The following is a 25,110-nucleotide window of genomic DNA, read 5'->3' as shown; positions in this document are numbered from 1 at the left end:
ATCTAAGGCTTTTCTGTACACCAACAATAAAATATTCAGACAGAGACAAAAAAGAAAATACCATTGACTATAACTTAACCAAAGAGATAAAAGACCTGTACACTGAAAATTATGCAACATTGAAGAAAAAAATTAAGGAAGATACAAATAAATGAAAGCAAATACCATGTTCTTGGATCAAAAGAATCAACATCATCAGAATGGCCATACTACCCAAAGCAATTTACAGATTCAATGCAATCCCTATTAAAATACCAATGACATATTTCACTGACCTAGAACAAATACTCCAAAAATTCATATGGAACCAAAAAAGACCCCGAATAGCAAAAGCAATCTTGAAACAGAAGAACACAGCAGGAGGAATCATGATACCAGACTTCAAACTACACTACAAAGTCACTGTGATCAAAACAGTCTGGTACTGGCATAAGAACAGACATATAGATGAGTGAAACAGAATAGAGAGCTCAGAAATAAACCCAGGACTCTATGGTCAGCTAATCTTTGATAAAGGAGGAAGGAACATAAAATGGAGTGAGAAGAGCCTCTTTAACAAATAGTGCTAGGAGAACTGGACAGGGATGTGCATAAAAATGAAACTAGACAACCAACTTACACCACACACCATAGTAAACTCAAGATGGATCAAAGACTTAAATGTAAGCCGTGATACCATAAAAGTCCTAGAGGAAAACATAGGCAGGAAAATTTCAGATATTCTGCATAACAATATCTTCACAGATACATCTTCTAAGGCAAAAGAAATAAAGGAAAAGTAAACGAATGGAACTACATCAAACTAAAGAATTTCTGCTCAGCAAAAGAAAACATCAGCAAGATGAAAAGGAAACCAACCATACTGGAAAACATATTTATCAATGATATCACAGACAGGGAACTGATCTCCAAAATATATAAAGAGCTTATACGACTCAACATCATGAAAACAAACAATCCAATTAAAAAATGGTGAAAGGACCTGAACAAACACTTCTCTGAGGAGGACATACAGAAGGTCCAAAGACACACAAAAAAATGCTCAACATCACTAACCATCAGAGAGATGCAAATAAAAACCACAATGAGATATCACTTTACACCTGTCAGAATGGCCATCATCAACAAATGAACAAACAACAAGCGTTGGTGAGGATGTGGAGAAACGGGAACCCTACTGCACTGTTGGTGGGAATACAGACTGGTACAGCCACTATGGAAAACAGTATGGAATTACCTCAAAAAACTAAAAATGAAACTACCTTTTGAACCAGCGATTCCACTGCTAGGATTATACCTGAAAAATCTAAAACCCTAATTCAAAAGAACTTATGCACCCCTATGTTCATAGCAGCCCTGTTTACAATAGCTAAGTGCTCTAAACATCCTAAGTGCCCATCTGTAGATGAGTGGATCAAAAAAACATGGTACATTTAACACAATGGAATACTATGTAGCAGAGAGAAAGAAGGAACTCCTGCCATTTGCAACAACATGGATGGAACTAGAGAGAATTATTCTTAGTGAAATAAGCCAGGCAAAGGGAGAAAAATACCATATGATATCACCTAATACAGGAAACTAAAGAACAATACAAACAAACAAACTAAATAGGACAATGAGCAAAATAGCAATCATTAGGGGGATGGGGGAAACGAGAGAAGGGGGATAAGTAAGGGAAAGGTTTAGTCAAGGAACATGTATAAATGACTCATGGATATGGACAACAGGAAGGGATATGATCGTGGGAGAGGAAATGGGCTAGGTGGGGGGGCAATGGGGGAAAAATGGGACTACTGTAGTTGAAAAACCAAAAAATAAAAGATAAAAAAGAAGCACTAGAACAATAAATAACATAGAAGAAAATCTAAGTATTAACCTTATGGAGCTTGGTCTTAGAATTTTATAAATTTGATGCCAAAAGCAAGGGAAGTAAGGGAAAAAATTAATAAATGGGAATATAGCAAACAATAATTCTTCTGTAAAGCACACACACAAAAAAAAAACAATGAAACAAAAAACAAACAAAAAAAAACCCCCCCCAAAAAAAAGCTGCCAACAAAAAGGTAACCAACCAAATGGGAAGTATTTGCAAAAAACAGCTCCCAAAAGGGGTTAATATCCAAAATATATAAATAACTCATACAACTCAACACCAAACAAACAATACAACTAAAAATGGGCAGAGGACCTGTATATACCCTTCTCCCAAGAAGACATACAAATGGCCAATAGACATATAAAAAGATTCCCCAAATCACTAATTGTTCCACCATATCTTTTTTCACCTTATTGAAATCCAGGGCTCTGTGGGTGCAGCTCTGTGGTGAAGGCTCCTTCAGCTCCCATTATATCTTCCATCACCTTCTTCAAATCTTGGGTTGTGTGGGTCCAATACTAGGGTAAAGGCACCAGTTTCTTCTGTAGGTCACCTGTGTCATCAAGATTGGAGATGGTGAGAAGGGATGTGGGGATGTATGGCCTCTGGTCTGTCCTTTGGTTTCCTTCTTCACATCTAGCTTTTTTTCCAGATAGCGCATCCTGCTAACCTCAGTGACTTCAGTCCCACCACCAGATACAGAAAAATGGCCTTTCTAGACTTTCCCACAAGTTTCCATATTGCACAAGATCTAGTCCTTGTGATAAATTCCTATTCCTTGTTGCTTATGGGGTTCCAGCTGCCTGAATGAACTCTGATACCGAAGTCATCAGACTCAGAGAGAAGATATTCCTTACACTTGGCCATCCAGCTCCTTAAGAGACTTGGGAGAAGTAAATAAAATTTATTCAGTTACTATCATGTGTCAGGTCTCAAGCTTGGTGCTGTTAGTGCATTTAATGTTTACATCAGGTATTATTATCATTTTATATGTGAGGCAACACATTTTTTTCTTAGGACTAGTTTTGTAAATAATTTTATTTTGCTTTAGGGCAAGCTACGGTCCAAACTTTATTTTCCATGGAGATTTTGTCTTTGTAAAAATATTACTCTGGGGACAAATTTTCTTACAGTATTAAATACCAGAGGCCAAGCCAAAAACTTCATAACACTGTTGAGATTGGGAAGAGGCAACATTGAATTATTTTCACTTAAATTTGTGACCAGAAAAAAAAAAAAAACAGAGATACTTTTTTTCTTGTTCCTTCTAAGTCCTGTGGCTGAAAATTCTTTATATGTTCATTTATTCTACTAAAGTGAATGGTAGCCCAATGGTGCTTAAGATACATAGGTTATAAGATTCTACATTTCCTAGAATTTAGAAAAGTGCAATGTTCTATTTGGTAAACATTACTTTGTGGAAATTAAGTTTACCCAGGTTTTGTATTTGAGTATTAAGCATACCTTGTTATGAATCAGGTTTTCTGATTGACCAGCTGGCTAACCATTTCTTTGTGTCCAGTCATGTCTTTTGCTACTCCAGACTGGCATTCAGATATCAGGTCCTGAGCATATTTTACAAGAATACATTTGAATGCAATTACTAAGCCTCATTTAGAAGTCCAGCAGTCCTGTCCATTATAATAATTGATAGTCTAGAAACTTGTTAGAGAGGAAGGAATTTAATCAAGCTAAAAGTAATTTATAGGGTAAGTTCGACATACAAATGTTTTCCTAAACTTTGGTTAGATTGGTTTTCATTTCTGGGATGTGTATTTGACATTTGAAACAATTTTTGTCAATAATATACTTTCATTTGATTCTGAGAGTTCTTTGACCTCTGTATAGAAAATAAGGGAGAGTGCAAAGAGAAATTTGGTGTTGGTAGTGACTGCTGAACTTTAAGGATCATTAAAATATACTGCTAACTGCATGAAATAAGCACATTTGACTTGGGTTTCTCCTTTGGGATGATATTGGCCAGTTTCCCAGGAAACTTCTCCTTTCCCAAAGATTCTATATTTAGTTGAGCAAACTATTTCACTTATTAGTTGCTGCAGTAGATGCTTGTAGATATGGCTCGAATGTTTTTATACTGGAAACTCTGAGACTTTTCCCCAGCTTTGCCTGACCTTAAGAGCATGTATTTCTGTACACATGCAAGCTGTAAATGTTATGAGAAGTTAATGCATCAGGAAGTAGCCATTGGACAATGATGAATGGGAACTGGTGGAAAAATACACAGCCATGAGGTGCTTTCCTTTTTTTATTTTATTTTTTTGGTTTTTTAATTACAGTTGTCCCATTTTATTCCCCTTGCTCCCCCCCCATCCAGCACACCTCTTCTCCGACAATTATACCCCCACCCCGTTGTCCATGTCTATGAGTCATTTATACATGTTCTTTGACTAAACCTTTCCCTTACTTATCCCCCTTCTCTCGCTTCCCCCTCCTCCCTAATAACTGTTATTCTGCTCCTTGTTCTATTTAGTTCATTTGTTTATGTTGTCCTTTAGTTTCCTGTATTAGGTGATATCATATGGTATTTTTCTCTCTTTGCCTGGCTTATTTCATGAAGCATAATACTCTCTAGTTCCATCCATGTTGTTGCAAATGGCAGGAGTTCCTTCTTTCCCTCTGATGCATAGTATTCCGTTGTGTAAATGTGCCACAGTTTTCTGATCCACTCATCTACAGAAGGGCACTTAGGCTGTTTCTGGCACTTAGCTATTGTAAACCGTGCTGCTATGAACATAAGGGTGCATAAGTTCTTTTGAATTAGGGTTTTAGGATTTTTCAAGTATAAACCTAGTGCTGGAATCACTGGTTCAAACGGCAGTTTCATTTTTAGTTTTTTGAGGTAATTCCATACTGTTTTTCACAGTGGCTGCACCAGTCTGAATTCCCACCAACAGTGCAGTAGAGTTCTCATTTCTGCACATTCTTGCCAGCACTTGTTGTTTGTTCATTTGTTGATGATGGCCATTCTGACAGGTGTAAAGTGATATCTCATTGTGGTTCTTATTTGCATCTCTCTGATGGTTAGTGATGTTGAGCATTTTTTTCATGTGTCTATGGACCTTCTGTATGTCCTCTTTGGAGAAGTGTTTGTTCAGTTCCTTTGCCCATTTTTAATTAGGTTGTCTGTTTTCTTGATGTTGAGTCGTATAAGCTCTTTATATATTTTGGAGATCAGGCCCTGTCTAAAATATCATTGGCAAATATGTGTTCCCATATGGTTGGTTTCCTTTTCATCTTGCTGATATTTTCTTTTGCTGAATGGATGTAGTTCCATTTGTTTACTTTTTTCTTTATTTCTCTTGCCTTAGGAGATGTATCCGTGAAAATATTGTTACATGGGATATCTGAAATTTTCCTGCCTATGTTTTCCTCTAGGACTTTTATAGTGTCACGGTTTACATTTAAGTCTTTGATCCATCTTGAGTTTACTATGGGGTGTGTGTTGTAAGTTGGTTGTCTAGTTTCATTTTTTTGCTCGTCCCTGTCAAATTCTCCCAGCACCGTTTGTTGAAGAGGCTCTTCTCCTTCCATTTTATGTTTCTTCCTCCTTTGTCAAATATTAGTTGACTGTATAGTCCTGGATTTATTTCTGGATTCTCTATTCTGTTCCACTGATCTATATGTCTGTCCTTATGCCAGTACCAGACTGTTTTGATCACAGTGCCTTTGTAGTATAGTTTGATGTCAGGTATTGTGATTTCTCCTACTGCGTGATTCTGTCTCAAGATTGCTTTTGCTATTCGGGGTCTTTTTTGGTTCCACATGAATTTTTGAAGTATTTGTTTTAGCTCTGTGAAATATGTTACTGGTAGTTTAATAAGGATTGCATTGAATTTGTATGGCCATATTGATGATGTTGATTCTTTCGATCCAAGAACATGGTATTTGCTTCCATTTATTTGTATCTTTCTTAATTTTTTTCATTAATGTTACATAATTTTCAGAGTATAGGTTTTTTATATCTTTGGTTAAGTTTACTCCTGGGTACTTTATTTTTCTTGTTGCTGTAGTAAATGGTATTTTCTTTTTTGTTTCTGTCTCTGATATTTTATTGTTGGTCTACAGAAATGCCTTAGATTTTTGTATATTTATTTTGTACCCTGCTATTTTGCCAAGTTTGCTTATTATATCAAGTAGTCTTTAGTGGAGTTTATAGGGTTTTCTATGTATACTCTCATGTCATCTGCATAGTATGATAGTTTTACCCCTTCTTTTCTAATTTGAATACTTTTATTTCTTTTCCTTGACTGATTGCTGTGGGTAAGACTTCCAACACTATGTTGAGTAGGAGTGGAGAGAGTGGACATTCTTGTCTTGTTTCTGATTTCAGGGAGAATGGTTTCAGTTTTTGTCCATTGAATATGATGTTGTATTTAGGTTTCTCACATATACCTTAATTATGTTAAGGTATGCTCCCTCTCACCTTGGCTGGTTTGGCTCAGTGGATTGAGCGTCGGCCCGCGAGCTAAGTGTCGCTGGTTCGATCTTCCAGTCAGGGCACATCAGAGAAGGAAAACTCTGATTCCAAAAAACCTCCGCTGCCTTGCGGCATACCTCTTCAGGGGAAAGGCTAAGGGAGTAAACCCCGACAGAAAATCCGGAGCCGGAGTCCCTAAGGTGGTTTGACGTTGTAGTCAACACCGGCAACTCCTGCGGCGCACCTGAAGCCAAGCTGTATTGATTCCGTCTTTCCCTTGGATCCTTCAGCTGCGAAGAGAGGGGGGGTCTGCTGCATGGGCAACAGCAGACCCTCCATATCACCCTGCCCAGGCTCTGTAGCTTCAGCTCCACTGGAGAGGACACTCCAGCGTCATCGCAAGATGTCGATTCAACACGGGAGTAGTGTCACTCCCAAGTCGGACTGCACAGCCATTCTCGGTGGTGCAGATAGACTCTTAAGAAGCTACACCATCGTCTCTCGAGACGGACGGCTGCCGAAACGAAAACGAAACGAAATGCTCCCTCTATTCCCATTTTGCTGAGCGTTTTCATCATAAATGGGTGTTGTACTTTATCAAATGCTTTTTCTGCATCTAATGATATGATTATTTGATTTTTGTCTTACATTTTGTTTTGGTGATGTACTATATTTATTGATTTGCGAATATTAAACTCTCCTTGCACCCCTGGGATGATTCCCACTTGATCGTGGTGTATGATCTTTTTGTTGTATTGCTGGATCCTTTTTGCCAATATTTTGTTGAGGATTTTAGCATGTTCATCAGTGACATTAGCCTGTAGTTTTTTTTTTTCTTTGTTGTGTCTTGACCTGGTTTTGGAATTAGGGTAATACTGGTTTTATAGTAAGAGTTTGGGAGTCTTCCCTCTTCTAGCATTTTTTGGAATAGTTTGAGGATGGTAGGAGTTGGTTCTTCCCTAAATGTTTTGTAAAATTCGCCTGTGAAGCCATTCGGTCCAGGGCTGTTGTGTGCCGCAAGCTTTTTGATTGCTGTTTTAATTTGCTTCTTTTTTATTTGTCTGTTCAGACTTTCTACTTATTGATTCAGTTTTGGACGGTTATATGTTTCTAGAAAATTGTCCATTTCTTCTATGTTGTCTAATTCCTTGCCATACAGTTGTTTGTAGTAATTTCTTATAATACTTTATTTTTCTGAGGTATCAGTCATGATTTCCCCTTTTTCATTTCTGATTTTGTTTATTTGGGTCTTCTCTCTTTTTTTCTTGATTAGCCTTGTTAAAGGCTTGTGAATTTTGTTTATTTTTTTAATGAACCAACTCCTAGTTTTGTTGATCTTTTGAATTGTTTGTTTCATATCTATGTTATTTAATCTTCTTCTACCTTGATGATTTCCTTCCTTCTTCTTGCTCTCAGCTTTGTTTGTTGTTGTTGTTATAGTTCTTGTAGTTTTAGGGTTAGATTTTTTATTTGAGATTCTACTGTCCTTTTCTGATATGCCTGTATTGCTATAAACTTCCCTCTCAGGACTGCTTTTGCTGTGTCCCACAGGTTTTGGGTTGTTGTGTGTTCATTATCATTAGTTTCTAGAAATTTCTTGATTTATTTTTGATGTCATTGTTAATGCATTCATTATTTAATATCATGTTCTTCATTCTCCATCAATTTGGGTGTCTTTTTTTTTCTGAGGTTGATTTTTAGTTTCAAGACATTGTATTCTGAAAAGATGCTTGATATGATTTCAATTTTCTTGAATTTGTTGAGTCTTGTTTTGTGTACTATCATGTGGTCTATCTTTGAAAATGTCCCATGTGCATTTGAAAAGAATGTATATTTTGTTTCTTTGGGGTGAAAGTTTCTATATATATCAGTTAAGTCCAAATGGTTTAGTGTGTTGTTCAATGCCTGTATATCGTTGGTGAATCTTTGCTTCGAAAATTTGTCTATTGTTTATAATGGAATGTTAAAGTTCCCTCCTATAAGTGTGTTGCTCTTAATGTTCTTCTTGTGGTCTTCTAGTATTTTCTTTATGTATTTCTGTTCTCCTATGTTGGTAGCATATATTTTTATCAGTGTTATATCGTGTTGATGGATTGTTCCCGTAAGTATTATGAAATGTTCTTCTTTATCTCTTTTTATTGCCCATGATTAGAAGTCTGTTTTGTCTGATATGAGAGGACTGTTACCCCAGCGTTTTTTTTTTAATTCCGTTTTCTTGAAATACTTTTTTATATCCCTTTACTTTCAGTCTTGTAAATCTTTTGTTTTGAGGTGTGTTTCTTATAGACAGCAAATATGTGGGTCCTGTTTTCTTATCCATTCTGTTACCCTATGTCTTTTTATAGGAGCATTTAATCTATTTACATTTAAGATTATTATTTACATTTATTTATTCATTTCCCTTTGTACCTGTGTTTTTCTCTTTCTCTTTTTTTCTTCTTTTCCTTAAAGCATTTCTTTTAGCATCTCTTGCAATGTTGTTTTGGTAGAGATGTATTCTTTTAGTCTTTCCTTGCTGGGAAACTCCTTATTTCACCTTCCATTTTGAATGAGAGCCTTGCTGGGTAGAGTATTCTTTGTTGTAGACCTTTGTTTGTCATCACTTGAAATATTTTTGACCATCCCTTCTGGCTTGTAGTGTTTCTCTTGAGAAATTGGTTGATAGCCTTATTGGAGCTCCTTTACATGTCATTTGCTGTTTTTCTATTGCTGCTTTTAGGATTCCCTCTTTGTCTTTGAATGTTGCCATTTTCATTATAATGTGACTTGGAGTGGGTTTTTTTGGATTCCTCTTCATTTGGGACTCTCTGTGCTTCTCGAACTTGCATAATTTTTTGTCTCATCAGGTTGGGATAATTTTCTGTCATTATTTTTCCTATCAGCTTCTTTATTTTTTGTTCATCTTTTACTCCCTCTTTTATTTTGATGATTCGGATATTATTTTGTCTTATGCTAACCAGTAATTCCTTTACATCTTCTTCATACTTTTTCGATCTTTTTTCATTTTTTTGTAGTGTCTGGGAATTTTTTTCTACATTGTCCTCTAACTCACTGATCTGATCATCTCCTTCTTTTAGCCTGCTTTAGATTGATTCTTGACCCTGGCTGGTTTGGCTCAGTGGATTGAGCGTCGGCCCGCGAGCTAAGTGTCGCTGGTTCGATCTTCCAGTCAGGGCACATCAGAGAAGGAAAACTCTGATTCCAAAAAACCTCCGCTGCCTTGCGGCATACCTCTTCAGGGGAAAGGCTAAGGGAGTAAACCCTGACAGAAAATCCGGAGCCGGAGTCCCTAAGGCGGTTTGACGTTGTTGTCAACACCGGCAACTCTTGCGGCGCACCTGAAGCCAAGCTGTATTGACTCCGTCTTTCCCTTGGATCCTTCAGCTGCGAAGAGAGGGGGGGTCTGCTGCATGGGCAACAGCAGACCCTCCATATCACCCTGCCCAGGCTCTGTAGCTTCAGCTTCACTGGAGAGGACACTCCAGCGTCATCGCAAGATGTCGATTCAACACGGGAGGAGACAGATACCGTGTCACTCCCGAGTCGGACTGCACAACCATTCTCGGTGGTGCAGATAGACTCTTAAGAAGCTACACCATCGTCTCTCGAGGCTCTGTAGCTTCAGCTTCACTGGAGAGTCTCTCGAGACGGACGGCTGCCGACTCTAGATTGATTTTCCTGTGCTTTTCAGTTCAGAGATTGTATTCTTCATTTCTTCCCGGTTCTTGTTAATAGTTTTTTGTTCTTTTTTTGTGCTAGTGTAGTTCTCCATAAGTTCTCTGTAATTTTCTTGGAGCTGTTGATAACTTCCTTGGAGGTTGTAGTTGTTTTTGAGCTTGTCGAGTATATTAAGCTTCTTCACCACCATTATTTTGAATTCCATGTCTGACATTTGGGCTATGCTTATTCCATCTACCTCTCTTTCTGGGTATTCCTTTCTTCTTTTTATTGATAAGTTGTTCCTGCTTCTTATTATGTTGGATTCTTCTTGTTTGTTTTTGTTTTTTGGATTTGTTTGCTTTGACTTTCCTCCTTTGAAGTATGAGATTCTTTATAAGAGGTTTGGGGGTTTCCGTGGTTCAGTCTCTTTGATCTCCTGAGCCTGATGTTTTTGGAATACCCTTTATGTCATTTGTTTGTGCTGTCTGGTTATATTTCAGGTGCTCCTTGGTGGGATCTTCCCTCTGGCTATTTGATTGAGAGTCCCTCTGTCCACTTTATCTTGAGTTCTTTAATGGAGATGGTGTTAAAAACATAAACACACAGCCCAGGCAGGAAACCCGCACCCTCAGAAATATTCTGCACCCTTTATGCCGCTATCGTCAGCAAATGAGCCAGTAATAATATAAATATAGAGAGATTAGGGCTTTTATACTAAAAGGAAGAATAGATAAGAGTTGTTTTTAATAAGGAAAAATATAATTTTTGAGAGAGAGGATGATGTATTAATAATAGTTGAGACTATGCAAGACAGTAGATAATATTTACATTGTATGTTAATAATAATAAAAGAAAAGGAGGTAAGAATGCAGAATATAGTAAGAAAGTGGAATTGTATAGTATTAGATTTATATAGTAGTTATATTCTATTTATTTAGTGTGAAATGGAGGCTAAACAAAAAGACAAACAAATAAACCAAAATTAATGGGGAAGTATGAGAAGGGGAGATGTTATGAAACAAATTAAAAAGAAATTTTTTTTAAAGCTTAAAAATAAATAAAAGTAAAAATTAAAATTATAATTAAAAGAAGAAATAAGAAATTTACAAAAATTAAAATAAAACAAATACAAATAAAAATCTAAAATAGAAATAAAAAAATTCAAAAGGGAAATTTTTACTCAGTTCAGCCTTTGTTGTCGTCTACTTTTTCTGGATCCACAGCTGGTTTCATGAGGCGGGCCAGAGGTTCCTGATCCTTGCAGTAGCAGTGTGTGCCTGCGTGCGGTGTTAATCAAACGCCCGGGTTACTCCCAGGTGCCAGCGGTGGCTGGTGTGTTCGTTTGGCGCCTTTGGAGCTCGCTGGGGTGTTTGTACGTGTGCGCATGTGCGCGTGCAATGTGTCCTGTGTGCTAGCCTCAAGCCTGCAGAACTACGGCCCGGGAGTCAGTCTCTTGTCCTTTGGGGCAGAGCCCCGGACACTTGTGCATGTTGGAAGTGAGCATCTGTGAATCGCTGCCACCCATTTTTCTCTTGCTGCAGCCACTTGCTGTTCCTGCACCCACCTGTGAGGGCGAAAGTAGAGCTTGCACAAGTGGGCTGAGTTCTGGCCTGGTGCCTATTGGAGCTTGCCAAGGGTGTCTGCACACGGTCTTCTGCGTGCCCATTGAGGCACTGATTTTATATGTCTGTTGGCTTGTGTCCAAGGGGCACCCTAAAGCGTGGCCAGCAACCTGGCTATGTGCCTAGACTAGTGGATGAGGGCATTTCCCTGTGAGCTCCCACGTGACCCAAAGGGAGGCTTGGGGAGTGGGCGAGCGCATTTCTGCACATGTGCTCCTCAACAATGTCCTATCACCCACAACATTTCCTCCCCTCTTCGCAGTACACAAGAGAAAAATATAAAGGAAAATCACATTCTTACATGCACAGCAGTACGCTGTTTCTTGTCTTTCAGTGCCAGATGCCACCTGGCCCACTCCTGGCTCTGCCAGCTGGCAGAGATTCCCTCTCCTCCTAATTCCTCTCTGGGGAAGCCCGTGGTCACTGAAAAATCTGTGTGTACTTCTAGCCAGAACTCGGGGAGCCACCCCAGTCAGGAATCCCATCTCATCCCTTTTTTCTCTACTATCCTCACCAAACAGGTTGTTCCCAGATGGTTTTCTCTGATTCAGCAGTGCTAAGGTTCGACTCCTGCCAGTGTCTAGCTGTTCACTGAGATGTTCTTTCTGCAATTAGTCCAAACTACAGATGGGTCTTAGGAGCCAGAAATCGCATCCTCCCCTCACTCCTCCACCATCTTCTCTGATGATAGTCTTATCTTAGTTCCCTTGTATGTTATTTGCTGTTTTTCTCTTGCTGCTTTTAGTATTCTCTCTTTGTCTTTCAATGTTGCCATTTTAATTATGATGTGCCTTGGAGTGTGCCTTTTTGGATTCATCTTCATTGTCATCCTCTGTGCATCCTGGACTTGCATTCTTTTTTTCTCTCATCAGGTTAGTAAAATTTTCTGTCATTACTTTTTCAATCAAGTTTTTTATCCCATGTTCCTCCACTTCTCCTTCTTATATCCCTATGATATGGATATTGTTTCACTTCATGTTGTACTGAGATTCTCTTCAACCTTCATCATCTGTTTCAATCTTTTTTCATTTTGTTGTTTTGTCTGGGAGTTTTTTTCTATATTGTCCTCTAACGCACTGATCCAATCGCCTGATTCATTTAGCTTGCTTTTGATTGTTTCTACCGTGTTCTTCAGTTCAGAAATTGTATTCTTCGTTTCCTTCTGCTTCTGATTGATAGTTGATGTGTCCTTTTTTATGCTGGTATAGTTCTCCGTATGTTCCTTGTGGCTTCCCTGGAGCTCTTTTTTCTTTCCCTGGAGTTCTTTGTAGATCCCCTGGAGTTTGTTGCAGTTTTCTCTGCATTTGTCAAGTTCATTGAGCTTCCTTATAAACGTTCATTTGAAATTTGTGCCTGATAGTTTGCTTACATGTTTCATCTAGCTCTCTTTCTGGGGATTCCTCTTTTGCTTTCATTGGGAGGTTATTTCTGTGTCTTCCTATGTTGGATGCTTCTTCTTGTTTGTTTTTGTTACTTAGATTCGCCTGCTTTGATTTACCACCTTCGTGGTATGAGATTCTGTATAGGAGACCTGGGGGATTCAGTAGGGCTGTCTCTTTGATCTCCTGAGCTTGATGCTCTTGGGACACCCTTTATATCAGTTGTTTAAGCTGTCTGATTGTATTTCAGTTACTCTTTGGTGGAACCCTCCCTCTAGCTAGTTATTGAGAGTCACTCTGCCCATCACCTCTTGAGTTCTTTTGTGGAGATGCTGTTAAAACATAAACTCACAACCCAGGCAAGAAACCCACACTCTCAAAAATATTTCCCATCCACAATCTTACTATCAGCAGCAGATGAACCAGTATAAATATAGATGTAAAGAGGTTAAGACTATTATACTGAAGGAAAAACAGATAAGAGTTGTTTTAACTGTAAGAAAGATAATTTTTGAGAGGGAAGATGGTAAAGTAATAATAGTAGTAAGTTTGGTCAAGTCTCAGTGAGACAGTAAGTAATATTTACATTTTATGTTAAAAGTGGAGGGAAGAATGCAGAATGAAGTGAGAAAGTGGAAGTGTATTAGGCTTAAATAGCAGTTATATGTTATATATTTAGTGTGAGAGGGAAGATAAACAAAACAGACAAACACAAAAATTAAAGAAGAATATGAGGGAGAAAAAGTAGGAAACAGAATAAAGAAAGAGCTTCTCCCCAGTACAATCTTTAGGCACTGTCTTTTTTTCTGGGTCTGCCTCTGGTCAAAATTCCATGGGTTCCAAATCTTCTTTTCTGGCTGGCTGTCTGAGGAGATCTATCTGGATTCTGAGGCTGCTACTCTCTCACTCATGGGCCTGCCACAGCTCTCTTCTGTGAGCCGCACTGAGTTGAGTCTCCCCCACTGGTCCTGCAGCACCCTCCAGTACTCCTCAGGCTTGTCTAGCAAGGCTACTCTGCTGGTGAGTCAGTGCGCATGCCCACTGTCCCTGCACAGCCTCAGGTTCCATCTCCACTCCTCCTCCAAAAAAGTTTCTGTGTTGCCTCCAAGCTGCAGCAACAACCTGTGTCCCTGCTTGGGAGAACCTTGTTGCACACCTGTGGGTACAAAGTTGCCTGCCCAGGGTCCCCACCAAGTCTGGGGTTCTGCCGCAGCTTTTCCACATGGTCCCCTCTCTGCAGCTCAGTTCTGTGTTTTTATTTGGTGGATCCTTGATGTGAGCACTTTCAGGCACAGGTTTGCCAGCCCAGGGGGTCCCCACCAAGACTCAGTTCACACAGTTTCTCACAGTTCAGGCTGTTCTGTGTCTTCCCACGCCTCCAGCTATTTCAACCAAACCTTCTCACTGACTTGCTCTGGGGACTTTGCTTATCAGGGCACCTACGGCAGTGGGATGTTTCCAAGCAGATCCTGGCCAATGAGCTGGTTAGAAGCTGCCCCTTTTGGGTGTGGTGTGGCTGAGGTGCTAGTCTGTGATCCCCAGTGACTCCACTTGGAGAGCACGGTCTGAGCTTTCTGCCCTCTTTCATGCTGTTCCCACACTCCTGTCCCTATTTGCCATATCTGAAATCAGCACTCACTCACTCCACTCCGTGTTTGTACTCCAAGTTCTTCCGCGATGGGAGCAAACAGAAAACACTGCTCCGTACTCCACCGCCATCTTTTTTTTTCCCATGTATGTGCTCTGGTTTGCAAACCAGTAGTGAGAAAGAACAAGCAAAGGAACAAATAAGTAAACAAGGAAAAAGTAAAATAATAATAAGGTTCGGAGTTATCAATCAAGACTTGAACAGCAGGCATCACCCCCTACTGGCTCATGTAACCAGTGATGGCTCTTCCCTCATCCTCTATTATTTCTAAACTTGTTTGTTTCTTCTCTTCCACCTTCTAAATTTGATTTTTCAAAAATTTCCTTATTTTATTGATCATCCAATAAGCAGTTCTGTTGCGTTGGTTGTGATTTCGGACGCTGAAATAAATCCGGCAGGCAGGATGATTGGCCAGTAACGAACGGAGGACTGTGGCCCGCTCAGACCATCAGCGGAGAGGGGAAGCCTCATCCTCTTTTTATTAGGGTTTCAAAAGTTACTAAAAATAGAACTGGGGGTGTGACATTCCAGCCAACAACAGGAGAATTTTACAAGTGAAAGAATTCTTACAGTGTCATTAATATGTAAAATACAGCCAGGGTAACTCCTGGTTTAGCTAGAACTTATCAAGGAAGCAAGGCAGATCCACTAATCCTCAAGGCCAGCTCCATATCAAGACTTCATTAACAAGGAAGCAGATGGAGTACACAACAGAACCTGTTTTACCCAGGATTCCACGACTCAGTGGCCTCGACAGCCTAAAGCCGAAGGCGGAGACGAGAGTTGCTCATCGTCTCCTGAGTCACGGGATGCCACCTGGGTGGTGGGGCATGAGAATGCCCCTACCCAGAGATCTGTCTTCCTGCAACACAGTTCTTGGTTTAATAAAGTAATTCTACTTCATTTGATTTATTATTTTAATAACTTTTTAATCTTTTAAAATACTTTAATTTTTTATTGCTTTTCTATTACAGTTGTCTCACCATTTCCCTCATTACTCCCCCCTCCCCAAGTCCATCCCTTTGCCCACAGTCAATTCTCACCCTGTTCTCCATGTCCATGGGTTTTTTATACTAGTTCTTTACTAAAACCTTCCCTACTTATGTCCCTTCTCTCCAACCCACACATCCTCCTGGTAACTGTTATTCTTTTCCTTGTTTACATGCCTCTGGTTCATTTTTCTCATTTATTTGTGTTGTTCATTAGTTTCCTGAATTAGGTGATGTCATATTGTATTTTTCTTACATTGCCTTGTTTATTTAGCTAAGCATAATTTTCTCTAATTCCATCCATATTATTGCAAGTGGCAGGAGTTCCTTTTTTTCTTTCTGGTGTATAATATTCCATTGTGTGAATGTACCAGCTTTTTAATCTACTTATCTACAGATGGGCACTTGTGTTGTTTCCAGCACTTGGCTATTGTAAACAGCACTGCTATAAACATAAGGGTGCATAAGTTCTTTTGAATTGGGGTTTCAGGATTCTTCAGGTATAATCCTAGCAGTGGAATTGCTGATTCAAAAGGAAGTTCCATTTTTAGTTTTTTGAGGAAATTTCATACTGTTTTTCATAGTGGCTGCATCAGTCTGCATTTCCACCAACAGTGCACTAGGGTTCCCATTTCTCCACATCCTTGCCAACCCTTGTCGTTTGTTGAATTGCTGATGATGGCCATTCTGACTGGTGTAAAGTGGTATCTCATTGTGGTTTTTATTTGCATTTCTCTGATGGCTAGTGATGTTGAGCATTTTTTCATATGCCTCTGGACCCTCTGTATATCCTCCTTGGATAAGTGTTTGTTCAGGTTCTTTGCCTATTTTTTAATTGGGCTGTCTGTCTTCTAGGTGTTGAGATGTGTAAGTTCTTTATATATTTTGGAGATCAACCCCTTATCTGATGAATCATTGGCAAACATGTTTTCCCATATGGTTGGTTTCTTTTTCATCTTGCTGATGTTTTCTTTTGCTGAGCAGAAACTCTTTAGTGTGAAATAGTCCCATTTATTTTTCCTTTATTTTCCTTACCCTAGAAGATATATCTACAAAAATGTTGCTATGTGGGATGTCTGAAATTTTACTGCCTATAATTTCCTGTATGACTTTTATGGTGTCAAAGCTTACATTTAAGTCTTTTATCCATCTTGAGTTTATTCTGGTGTGTGGCATAAGTTGGTTGTCGGGTTTCATTTCTTTGCACGTCCCTATCTAGTTCTCCCAGCACCACTTGTTGAAGAGGCTCTTCTCATTCCATTTTATGTTTCTTCCCCCTTTGTCAAATATTAGTTAAACACAGAGGCCTGGGTTTATTTCTGGGTTCTCTATTTTGTTCCATTGATCTATACGTCTGTTCTTATGCCAGTATCAGGCTATTTTGATTACAGTGGTATTGTAGTATAGTTTGATGCCAGGTATTGTGATTCCTCCTACTGCGTGCTTCTGTCTCAAGATTGCTGTGGCTATTCAGGCTCTTTTTTGCTTCCAAATAAATTTTTGAAGTATTTGTTCTAGGTCTGTGAAATACATTGCTGGTGTTTTAATAGGGATTGCATTGAGTGTATAAATTTCTTTGGGTAGTATGGACATTTTAATGATGTTGATTCTTCCCATCCATGAACACGGTACAGGCTTCTGTTTATTTGTACCTTCTTTAATTTCTTTCTTCAGGGTTATATAGTTTTCCGAGTACAGGTCTTTTACCTCATTGTTTAAATTTATTCATAGGTACTTTATTTTTCTTTTTGCTATATTAAATTCGATTTTTTTTTCTAGTTTCTATCTCTGGTATCTTATTGTTGGTGTATAGAAATGCCTTTGTTTTTTGAATATTGACTTTGTATCCTGCTATTTTGCCAAATTCACTTATTAGATCGAGTAGTTTTTGGTGGAGTCTACAGGGTTTTTTACATATACTATCATGTCATCTGCAAATAGTGATAGTTTTACTTCTTCTTTTCCAAATTAGATGCCTTTTATTTCTTTTTCTTGTCTGATGCCGTGGCTAGAACTTCCAATACTATGTTGAATAGGAGTGCAAAGAGTGGACGTTCTTGTCTTGTTCCTGATCTCAGAGGGAATGCTTTCACTTTTTGTACTTTGAGTATGATGTTGGCTTTGGGTTTGTCATATATGGCCTTTATTATATTGAGGTATGCTCCCTCTATTCCGAGTTTGCTGAGTGTTTTTATTATAAATGGATATTGTGTTTTGTGAAATGCCTTTTCAGCATCTATTGATATTATCATGTAGTTTTTGTCTTTCATTTTGTTTATGTGGTGTATTACATTTATTGATTTGTGAATATTAAACCGTCCTTGCATCCTGAGATAAATCCCACTTGATCGTAATGTATGATCTTTTTAATGTGTTGCTAGATCCGGTTTGCCCATATTGTGTTGAGGGCTTTAGCATCTATGTTCATTAGTGATAGTAGCCTGTAGTTTTTTTGTTGTTGTTGTCGTTGTGTCTTGATCTGTTTTTGGTATTAGGGTAATACTGGTTTCATAGAAAGGGTTTGTGAGTCTTCCGTCTTCTTGAAGTTTTTGGAATAGTTTGAGAAGAGTAGTTCTTCCCTAAACATTTTGTAATATTTGCCTGTGAAGCCATTTGGCTCAAGGTTTTTCTGCACTGGAAACTTTGGTTACTGTTTCAATTTCAGTCTTTGTTATCAGTATGTTCAGGCTTTTTGCATCTTGACTTAGTTTTGGAAGATTATATGTTTCTAGAAATTTGTCCATTTCATATAGGTTGTCAGGTTTCTTTCTCTTTTCAAAATTATTTATTTATTATTTATTTATTTATTTATTTATTTATTTATTTATTTATTTTTAGAGAGAGGGGAAAAGAGAAAGAGAGGAAGAGAAACATCACTGTGTGTTTGCCTCTCACTCGCGCACCCAACTGGGGACCTGACATGTAACCTAGTCATGTTCCCTGACTGGGAATTGAACCAGCGATGCTTGGCTCACAGGCCAATGCTCAGTCCACTGAGCCACAGCAGCCAGGACTTCAAGTTTCTTGCCATATAGCTGTTTGTAGTAAGTTCTTACAATCCTTTGTATTTCTGAGATATCAGTCGTGATATCTCCTCCTTCGTTTCTGTTGTTTATTTTTTTTTTGATGAGCTTAGCTAAAGGCTTGTCAATTTTGTTTATCTTTTCAAAGAACCACCTCTTACTTTTGTTGATCTTTTGACTTGTTTGTTTAGTCTCTATGTCATTTAAATCTGCTCTAATCTTAATGATTTCCTTCCTTTTACTTGCTCTAAGCTTTTTTTTTTTTTTCCTAGTTCTTGTAGCTGTAGGGTTAGATTTTTATTTGGGATTCTTCTATCTTTTTTAGGTAGGTCTGTATTTTTATAAACTTTTTTCTCAGGACTGCTTTGGCTGTATTTCATAGGTTTTGGGCTGTTACACAAAATTATCATTTTTTTTTCGAGAAATTTTTGATTTCTTCCTTGATGTCATTGTTAACTCATTCGTTATTTAATAGCATGTTATTCATTCTCAATCAGTTTGAATGTTTTTGAGTTTTTTCCTTGAGGTTGATTTCTAGTTTCAGGGCATTGTGATCTGAGAAGATGCTTGATATAACTTCAATGTTCTTAAATTTTTTGAGGCTTGTTTTGTGCCCTATCATGTGGTCTATCTTTGAAAATGTCCCATGTGAAATTGCAAAGAATTTATATTTTGTTTCTCTGGATAAAAAGTTCTATATATATCAATTAAGTTCATTTTGTCTAGAGTATTATTCAGTGTCTCAATATCCTTGGTGTTTCTTTGCTTTGAAGATCTGTCCATTGTTGACAATGGGGTATTAAAGTTCTCTACTATGAGTGTGTTGCTGTTGATTTTTTTTTTTTTTTTGTAGTCTTCCAGTATTTTTCTTATATATTTTGGTGCCCTTATGTTGGGTGCATATATGATTACAAGAGTTATATCTTCTTGATGGATTGTTCCCTTAAGTATTATAAAATGTCCTTGTTTGTCTCTTTTTATGACATTTGCTGTGAAATCTTTTTTCCTGATATAAGTACTGCTACCCCAGCTTTTTTTTAATGTCCATTTGCTTGGAATATTTTTTTTCCATTTCTTCACTTTCAGTCTGTGTAGATCTCTTGTTTTGAGGTGTGTCTCTTGTAGACAGCATATATGTGGGTCATGTTTTCATATCTATTTCACTACCCTATGCCTTTTGATTGAAGCATTTAATCCATTTACATTTAATGTTATTATTGACATATATTTATTCATTTCCCTTTGTTCCTGTGTTCCTCCCCCTCTGTGTTTTTATTGTTTTCCTTACAGCATTCCCTTTAGTATCTCTTGCAATGTTGGTTTGGTGGAGATGTATTATTTTAGTTTTCCTTTGTCTGGGAAACTCCTTATTTCACCTTCCATTTTAAAGAAGAACATTGCCAGGTAGTATAGTCTTTGTTGTAGGCCTTTGTTTTTCATTGCTTGAAATATTTTTTTGCCATTTCCTTCTGACTTGTAGTGTTTTTGTTGAGAAATCAGTTGACAACCTTATCGGTGCTCCCTTGTATGTTATTTGCTGTTTTTCTCTTGCTGCTTTTAGGATTCTCTTTGTCTTTGAATATTGTTATTTTAATTATGATGTGCCTTGGTGTGGGTCTTTTTGGGTTCATCTTTAATGGGACTCTCTGTTCTTCCTTGACTTGCATGACTTTTTCTTTCATCAAGTTAGAAAAATTTTGTCATTACTTTTTCAATCATGTTTTCTATTCCTTGCTCCTCTTCTTCTCTCTCTTGTAGCCCTATGATTCAAATGTTGTTTTTTCTCATGTTGTCCTCAGTTCTCTTAAATGCTCTTCACTCTTTTTAAGTCTTTTTTCATTTTGTTGTATTGTTTCTGATTTTTTTTTCTACATTGTCCTCTATCTCAATAATCTGGTCCTCTGCTTCATTTAGCCTGCTTTTGGTTGATTCTACTGCGTTCTTCAGTTCAGAAATTGTATTCTTCATTTCTTCTTGGTTCTTGTTGATAGTTTCTATGCCCTTTTTTATGGTGGTGTAGTTCTCAATAAGTTTCTTATAGCTTCCCTGGAGCTCTTTATAGGTCCTTTTGAGTTTGTTACAGTTTTGTTTGAGTTTGTCGAGTTCATTGAGCTTCCTCAATACTGTTGTTTTGAATTCCATGTCTGATAACTTGCTTGCTTTTATGTCATCTATCCCTCCTCTGGGTATGCCTCTTCTTTTTTTGTGGAGTGTTGCTTCTGTTTGGTGCGGTGTTTTTCTGTCTCTCCATTTTGGGCACGGTTCTTGTTTCTACTCCTTGGATTGATCTGCTTTTATTTTCTGTCTTTAGGGTGTGAACTTCTTGTATACAGTTGTTGAGCTGCTGTCTCCAGTTGATGCCACTTGGAGGGGAGAAGTTTGCTTAAGTAATTTCTCTCATAGCACTTGGGATGCTTCTGTACTGGGACCTAGTTTGCTGCTCTTCCAGCTCTTTCTCAAGAGCCAGGACCCAAAATTTATTACAAAGTGCCTCTAGTTCATTTCCCTGTCCTTTGTTTTCAGCCAGAGTTGAGTGCATTCCCTCCTGAAGGCCAGGGGCAGGTTGACTCTTTGCCCACCGGGGAGGGTGGGTCCAAGGCAGACTGGTTGCTCTCCTGTTCCGGTAGAGGGGGAGGCCTCTATGTGTTGGTGGGTAGGTTTGTTGTGGGCCTATTGTTGTGGGTGGCACGTTGGTTCCACACCCATTGGGGCGGGTCTGGGTGGCGAGTTGCCTGTGTGTGATAGCTGGTGAGTTGGTTTTGTATCTGTTGGGGCTGGGCCATGGGCACGTGTGCGTGGTGGTGGGCGCCTATGCATGGTGGCCAGCCTGCTGGTCTTGCGCCCGCTGGGGTGTGTCCAGATGGCACCTGGTCTCAGTGACTAATGCATTGGTTTGGCGCCTATTGGGGCTGGCCAGATGTGCTTGCGTTCGGCAGTGGCGGTGTGCGCTTGCATGTGGCGTTGGGCGTGCTAGCCTTGCACTTGCTGGGGCATGTCCAGGTGGCACCCGTGTGTGGTTGCCGACGCGTTCATTTGGCGCCTATTGGAGCTGGCTGGGGTGCTTGCGCAGTGGCCAGCGCGCTAGCCTAGGGCCTGCTAAGCTGTATCCGGGGGAGTTGGTTTTTCATCCATTGAGGCAGGGTCCTGGACACCTGTGTGTGGCGGAGGTGGACATCTGTAAGCTGCGGCTGGCCCGCTGTTCTTGCTTCTGCTGGGGCATGTGTGAGTAGCACCTGGGAAAATGGCCAGCGCGTTGGTTTGGCACCTATTGGGGTGGGCCAGGTGTGCCTGTGCATGGTGGTCTGCATGCCCAGCAAGTTGATTTTGTGTCCATTGGGGCAGGACTGCAGGCATCTGAGCACAGTGGAGGTGGGTGTCTGTGCCTGCTGGCTGGCGTGTTCATTCTGTGCCTCTTGGGGTGGCCCTGAGGGGCACCTGGGCGCAGCAGCTGGCGGACGGGGGCACCTCCCTGTGCGTGCTCGCATGATCCAGGGACAGGATTCCCCAGTTTATTTTTGTTTACTATTTTCCTTGAATTTACTTTTTTATCCTTATTTTAGCCTTTACATGTTTTAAGTTTGTTGACTTGCAAACAACGTAGAGTTGGATTTTTTTTTTTTGTTTTATTTCATCTTAAAATTTCTACTTGATTGATGAGTTACATCTGTTCTTGTACACTGTGATTACTGATCTGTTCGAATTGCCTATTGCCATCCAACTTTTTATTTATATGTAATCCAATTTTCTATGCTTTTCTTTCCTTCTTTATTGCCACTGATTAAAGTTTTATGATTTATTTTTTATTACATTTTCTTTTCTCTCTACAAGTTTGGAATTTATGTATTTATGTAATCTACATATCTTCTGTTATTTTAATGACTTTTCAATAATATTTAATAATATGTATGGAATATAACAATGTCTAAAGCACAGGTCACATTTTTGAGGGATACAAGTGTATATGTAGAGGGGAATACAGGTTATCCATGGCTCATAGAAACTTCTGACTAATGTTCTAACATCAGAGACATTCTACTCTGGTGTTTTCAAAAGTTCTTAAGGAGAGCAGAAAGTAAAGAGAGACAAGAAGAGCAACCTCGGAAGCACAGAAGAGCACTGAGTACATTGGAACACAGTGTGTGAACTTTCCAGAGTATGCTCACATGTGAATGTGTACAAGTGTGTGTGAGTGTGTATATGTAGTATTTGTGTGTCTCTGTGTCTCTGTGTATGTGTGTCTGAGCACTGAGATCAGGGAAAGGCAGAGTTGAAAGGAAGCCAGAAAACACATCAGATAGTAAACAAGGTTTCATTTTCACTTATTGCTGACGATAGCAAAGTTTGATAGGGGAGAAGACAGTGAGATGGCTGAACAAGTGAAGGCCATTTCTCTCACAGTGGAAGAAAATGTTAAAGGCAGGATATGAATTGTGAGTTCCTTTCCAGAAGACTATTGGATCAGAAACATAATCAACTCCTGGTGGACGGGGAGGTCTATTTTGAAGGTTAGTTCTGGAGCTCCTTAATTGTACAATCCTGGCCATGATGAACCTTGGTCAGAGAGCAGGTGGTTCTGTAGTGCCCCATACATTAGAGGTTGTCTGCCACCTGGGAGGAGCATCCAAGAAGAGGGTGCTCCTAATGTCTATACGATTAGATTCCTGTCCTGCTCTGTCAGTAGTCCTTCCTTTTTGGAACCATCTTATCAGACTACCTGTCTTTCTAGAATCTCAGATTCAGTCATCAAAGCCTTTTAATTCTCTCCCTTTCAGACTTCACTGCAGTCTCTCACTCACCTAAGCCTCCTGCTTCCATTCATAGCTCTCCTTACCCACTTAATCTCACACAGCTTCTAACACTACCTTCTTGAGTGGCTCCCCATTGCCCACAGAGCAAAGTACCAACTTCTGGGTGTTCAACCAGCTTTTTTCACCCATCCAGAACCTATCACACTGACTTAATATTTATTTTCTGAGGGGAATCTTTTTACTCTGATGTCTCTGGGCCTTTGTGTATTTAGTTCCATGAGCCTGGAAAGCTCTTATCTTCCCAATTCCCAATGATCACAAAGTGTCATCTTTGTCAAGACTTCTCTCTACTGCTCCCTTTTGTGTGGCCCCTTCTCTGGGGTCATTGGTAGGAATTCATGCCTTTGTATTTTCAAACACAAATTTGAATTTGTATGTTTATAAAAAAATTCTAGACCCTCCTTTTTTTGTTCTTGATTTTTATGCCACCTAGAAGCTCCCTTTATGAGATATGTGCTATCCCCTGGGTGTCCCACAGTTGCCTATTTCTGGGCCCAAATTAGACTTATATATCCATCTCCTTTCTTGGAATTACCATGTTATCCTAATATGAGAATGGTCTAGGGTCTTAGGTTACTTTGTTTTGTGCTTGAGAAGTCCTTTATTAGTGCAGAGCCCAATGTAATCTGGTCTTTTGATAATTATGGAAAAGCAATTTTTGATTCTGTAATCAAAACTATATTAAGAAATAGATACTATGTTCAATTTATTATATAAATACTAGTTGGTTCTGAACTAATCTTTTGTATTCACCATGTAAATTTGTTCTATTTTTAAAATATTAACTTGCTTTTCTTTATTTTGATTCATTTCTAAAGAACCATTAGGCATATCCATTAGATGATAAAGGTTCTTTTTAGCTTTTCTTTGTGGAAGTATTCAAACATGTATACAAATAGAAAAAATCCCTTTTTTTATCATACAGCTTCATCACTCATCCTCAACTTTTCTGAAGCTAATCTCATATATCTTTTTTAAAAACAGCTGATAGTCAACTTATTAAAAAGGTTGATTTAAGCATCTGCAATTGTGACTTCAACCTCAACTCCTGACTCAATACTGATGGAAGTAATCTGCTTAACAATCTCAGAAGGACTGTGTAAGTCAATACGTTGCTTGTGGATCCTCATCTGGAGTTGATTCCAAGTCTTAGAACCCTCTCCACAGGAAGTTTTTCTTGTAGTGATTCTTGGGGTCTTGGTAGGCATCTGAACTGGTCCTTTTACTTTGAGATTTTTTTTCCGTCGGCACCTCTGATTGAGTCAACACACGCCTTCTCCAAAGACTTTATGTTCCATCTGGTTAGAGTAATCCTAATTTGGTGAATCGCCACCTCTGGTTCCATGGGTGTCTTTCAAGTATCTTTAAAAGCCATTGCCTGTGGCATGGCTTCCTGACCAACTTGTTCCTCAGCCAGTGTGAACAGTGGTGAGTCAGAAGCAGAAGTGAGCTGAACAACGATTAGCTGCAGCTGCAACTGCATCTTCCTCAAAAAGACTCAGATATCTTTTTATCTGTAAATATTTTGGCATGTTTCTCTAACAGAGAAGACAGCTTAAGAAAAACCCTGCAATACCATACTTAACTATATTAACGCATTTTTATTATTAAATGTAAGTTTCTTACACTATGGGGCTATGACACTCTTGTCACTAATATGTGTA

The 25,110-nt window shown here is 38.9% G+C and overlaps 1 pseudogene; it reads right to left on the bottom strand.

Annotated features, from left to right (window-relative positions):
- Positions 1-24,459: 24,459 nt before the first annotated feature.
- LOC150003088 (small ribosomal subunit protein uS10 pseudogene) lies at positions 24,460-24,821 on the bottom strand (annotated as a pseudogene).
- Positions 24,822-25,110: the final 289 nt, after the last annotated feature.

The sequence above is a fragment of the Furipterus horrens genome, unplaced genomic scaffold (assembly GCF_987537825.1).
Source record: "Furipterus horrens unplaced genomic scaffold, mFurHor1.1.pri manual_scaffold_8, whole genome shotgun sequence".
NCBI classification, from domain to species: domain Eukaryota; kingdom Metazoa; phylum Chordata; class Mammalia; order Chiroptera; family Furipteridae; genus Furipterus; species Furipterus horrens.
Note: the sequence above shows the minus strand (reverse complement) of the source record. Positions and strands in the feature narration are given on the sequence as shown.